The sequence below is a fragment of the Drosophila suzukii genome, unplaced genomic scaffold (genome assembly GCF_043229965.1).
Source record: "Drosophila suzukii unplaced genomic scaffold, CBGP_Dsuzu_IsoJpt1.0 scf_20, whole genome shotgun sequence".
In the NCBI taxonomy this organism is placed as follows: Eukaryota; Metazoa; Arthropoda; class Insecta; order Diptera; family Drosophilidae; genus Drosophila; species Drosophila suzukii.
This window is the reverse complement of record NW_027255907.1, coordinates 480,650-485,304: the sequence shown is the minus strand read 5'-3', so window position 1 is coordinate 485,304 and position 4,655 is coordinate 480,650. Positions and strand designations below refer to the sequence as shown.

At 35.4% G+C, this 4,655-nt stretch overlaps 1 long non-coding RNA gene across 1 annotated transcript; it reads right to left on the bottom strand.

The window, feature by feature from the left end:
- Positions 1 to 1,374: 1,374 nt before the first annotated feature.
- LOC139354748 (uncharacterized) lies at positions 1,375 to 1,968 on the bottom strand. Its single transcript, XR_011605611.1, has 3 exons — positions 1,719 to 1,968; positions 1,572 to 1,653; positions 1,375 to 1,510 (listed from the first exon to the last, which is right to left on the bottom strand). It is a non-coding gene; the product is annotated as an uncharacterized lncRNA (long non-coding RNA).
- Positions 1,969 to 4,655: the final 2,687 nt, after the last annotated feature.

The window sequence follows — 4,655 nt, the reverse complement described above, 5'->3', positions numbered from 1 at the left end:
ACGCTTTCATTAATGCCTAATATGGATAATAGTAAAATGGTTTTTCTGTATAGGAATAGGGGTATTCCAACAGTCCGTTATTTCTTTAGCGTCTCTCCGATATGTTCGGCTAGCGCCTAATGTTTCGGCGGAAACATTTTCGTGGCGCAAACATGCGAATGTCCTAATATTTTAGGAGCACTATTGTATATCGAAAGAAAACAACTAATATTGTTTTATAAAAGTAAATTATTTGATTATAGTAAAATTAAGCAAATTGAATTTACTTTTAATGTTATGCTTAGGAATTTACATTAACATTACAATATAATTTTTTAGTTCAGTTATAGAAATTTAGTCCGTTGAAATTGATTTAAATATTTAAAACATTTTAGTATTACCTTTTTAAGAAAATTCGAATTGTATATTTTACTTTAGAAAGGGTATAGGTGCAGTGGCACGTGCCAACAGCAAAGAGAAAACAAAAGAAATCAAGTAAAGGGGTGAGAGGAAGACTTGGTTAATTCTGTTTGAGTTATTGAAAGGGAAGCAAGTGAAAATAATAAATTCAGGTAAGTGTTACACTAAGTTTAAGATGTTTTGCATTGATCCTATTTTAAAGTATTAAGGTATTCAATGGGTTCCGTTAGCCGAAAGTTGATGATGAAATGTTTTGCGCCAATAAAAATCCTGCAAAGGGTTAAATTAGAGGTCTAAGAGGAAAATATGCAAGTAAACAAATAAAACGCATTTTTTAAACATATGCCCATAAATTTTTCAGGAGCGTTGGCCAAGGATTCGGAGAACCCGGACAAAGGTTTAAGGAATAACAATAATTGTTCTTTAACAGAAAACATAACCAGCATTATCAAATTAAAATAAATTCAAAAGTAAAAAAATATATATCTATTTTAAATTCTATATTTTCATAAGTGAAAACTCATTGGAAAAATTCTGACTTTCACAGGGTGTATATCCTTCAGTTCCAAAAAAAAAAGTTTCACTTGTGAATCACCTTGTGAATTCCGTGGGACATGTCCTCTTGCACGAGTGAATAACAAGTGACACTCCATATAGAAAATTGTATGGGATGTCCGTATTTTCACAAGTGAAAATTCAAATTAAAATTTTTGGAAGTCCCACGGGATTACTTTTGTTTCGTATACTCATTTTTCGTATGGCCTGTCACGTGCCGGTGACACGTTTAAGTGAAATCACATGTGAAAATCAGAATTTTTCCATGAGTTTTGACTTATGAAATCACTTGCAAGTCATACGTCCCAAGTGAAATCACTTGTGAAAATCAGAAATTTTCACATGAGTTTTCACTTATGAAAAAATAGAATTTAAAAGACAAGCATTTTTATTTACTTTTGAATTTATTTTAATTAAATAGTGTTATTTATGTTTTCTGTTAAAGGACAATTATTGTTAGTAAGACTAGTTTTATGTTACGTTAATTTGCTTTTTACATTGGTCATCGCCTTCCTTAAACCTTTGTCCGGCTCCTCCGAATCCTTGGCCAACTCTCCTGAAAAATGTATGGGCATATGTTTAAAAAATGCGTTTCATTTGTTTATTTGCATATTTACCTTTTAGAGCTCTGTTTTACCCTTTGCAGGATTTTTATTGGTGCAACACATTTTATCATCCACTTTGGGCCAACAGAACCCACTAAATACCTTAATACTTTAAACTAAGATCAATGCACAACATCTTAAACTTAATGTAACACTTACCTGACTTTATTATTTTTACTTTAAAAAACGAAAAAAGTAAATCTGCTGCTCACAATTTAAATGGCTTGCTTCCCTTTCAATGACTCAAACAGAATGAACCAAGTCTTCCTCTCACCCCTTCACTTGATTTCTTTCGATTTCTATTCGCGCGTGCCACTGCACCTATACCCTTTCTAAAGCGAGAAATATCCGACTGTTTAATTTTTAGTTCTTGAGTAAGAAATACAATAGAAATTTTCTTTAACGAACTAAATTTCTATAACTTAACTAAACAATTTTATTGTAATTTTAATGTACAAATCGTAAGCATAACATTAACAATTTATAACATTAGGGCATTCACATGTCGCTGCGCCAAGAAAATTTTTCCGACTAAATATTAATCGCTTGCCGAACATAACGAAAAGGCGCAAAAAAAATAACGGACCGGCCGAAATTTGTCTCTGAGAGCGCCGAGTGCAGGCAAATTATAAGACAAAGAAAGAGAGGAAAGATCCGAGTATCTGCCTCTCTTTGTTGCACGATCGTTTTCGTAGGCAGTCTTCAACAGCGGCACAGCGTTTTAGGCACAAAAAAAAAACAAAAAACTTTTTGCATTGAGCCATGTCACCGCGTCCCTACTGCAGAACTGAAGGGCGGTCTTTGAAAAACCAGAACAAAACCGAATAGAAAAAAACGGTTTCGCTCTGAGCGCGAGCGAGCTCATTCAAGATCCCATAAATCGGTTGATCTCTGAGTATTTTCGTAAAGAGTCAGGAAAAGAAACTTATTTGCAGACAACGAGAAACGGTCGACAGTTAGTTGCGAGCTCTAAAAAAATACAATATAAATTTCTTAAAAATGTTAATACTAAAATGTTTTAAATATTTAAATAAGTTTTCGTGGAATAAATTTTTATTACTTAACTAAATAATTATTTTGTAATAATAATGTATAATACGCAAACATAACATTATAAGTAAATTCAATTTACTTCATTTACTTTTATAAACAATATTAGTTAAAATATTAGGGCATTCGACAGTCGCTGCTCCTTGAAAATTTTCGGCCAAAATGTTAGTCGCTAGCCGAACATAACGGAGAGACGCAAAAGAAATAATGGACCGGCCTACATTTTTCTCTGAGAGCGCCGAGTGCAGGCAGATTATAAGACAAAGACTGTTGTTGTACGACCGTTTTCGTAGGCCGACATCTCTGCTGACGTCAACAGCGGAACAGCGTTTAAGGCACAAAAAAAACAAAAAAGCTTTTTGCATTGAGCCTACCGCAGAACTGAAAGGCAGTGATCAATTTTGTTCTGCTGAACGCTCATGATACATAACGACGTTCAAAAAGTAAAACATTTTACCTGAAAAACTCCACTATGCAATTGAAATGTATTTATTTTTAATTGGTCCTAGTGTAAGGTTTTATCAGTCACTTTATGAAAAAATGATTTATAATTAAAGTTGCGTTTGTAAAAAAGACATCGGTTACTCCCGTAACTTAAGCATTGCGCACGCCAATCGTGGACAAGTTAATTCAAAAAGGCATGATCAGTTGTAAAGAATTAAACTTCGTGGTTTTTAATAATTATTGTATTAATTCTTAACGATATTTCACTCATCGGTACACGTCAGCAGCAATATATCATGTATCACGAAAAGGTAGCGTAATATTTTTACGTTTTTTAAAGATCATGATCCAATAATTTTTTCATCATAATTAGTTAACATGAGTTACCCCCAGCCACTGCGTTGGATAAACGGATTGCTGTTGCCCTCTATTCGCTTGGCTCTTCCTCGGAATACAATCCTATTGGCAGATCAAAAACCATGGTTTTATAAGCGATGATGTTCAGGACTTTAGGTTATGCCAAGCAATAACCTTTGGGCTGATGTTATCTAGAACTAGCAGCAGCACACGCTATATATGGATGGCTAGTGCTCGTCGCTTGGGTGTGAAGGTCTTGCCACTGCTATCCCGTCCTCTCATATGCATCACCTCTCTTATAAATTGAGGGTGCTTGCGACAGACAAAGGTACGATCAACGTACGAAGAATACCTAGACACGCACATAACAACCGGACGAAGAAACGACAGTCAAACAAAAGTATTGCACATTCCCTCAGATATATGTTGCAGGCACTGTTGTTGTTTTGGCTGCATAGCCCACCCTGCCTGCGATCATCTTTTCCAAAAAAATTATTATTTTTGATGACCCTTTCGCTAATGTCTTAAACGCCTAGGACAGCATTGAGTTTAACGTAAATAATTTAGTTGCTTAACATAATAATATTTATTCCTTAAAATCTACAAGATATACGAAACATAAAAATACGATAATTAAAAGCGACATTAAATTTATGACTAAACTTGGAACATCGAACGCAAACCTAAATCGAATTTACAATTAACAAATGGACTAAACGAAAAGCTTTTAAACGCGCAGCTACACTTCAATAAAGGTAAGCAAACCGAACTATTGGGGTGCTTGAGAGTGCATCTCCTAAATTGAGCGCGCCGCAACCGAACAGCATCAGAAGGGTGAGGGGCATGCAGATATGCCCTCGAGCGTTCTGTTTTCGACTTCTAGGTGTTGTTGCTTTCTGCGTTTGTTTTGGCATAGGGCCGCCTTATTTTTGTTTTTGTCTCAATATCTTATTCATGGTTACAAAGTGACTTACATGCTTTGTTGCGATCCCCAATGAAAGCGCTTCCAGTCGAGTTCCGCTGTAAATCTCTGATTAGTCTCTGATTAGCATTCGTTGTAGTCAGACGTGTTTTCTTTTCGCTATGAATTCTTATTCGTGCTCCGAGTGCAATGCTGAAGTTACAGCAGCGCAGCTTCGCGGTTTTGAGGCGGTTCGTTGCTCATCGCTTTGTCGTTGTACTTTTCACACTGCATGTGTTGATCTCCCGGAGGATGCTATTAGATTATTAACAAATATGCCGATT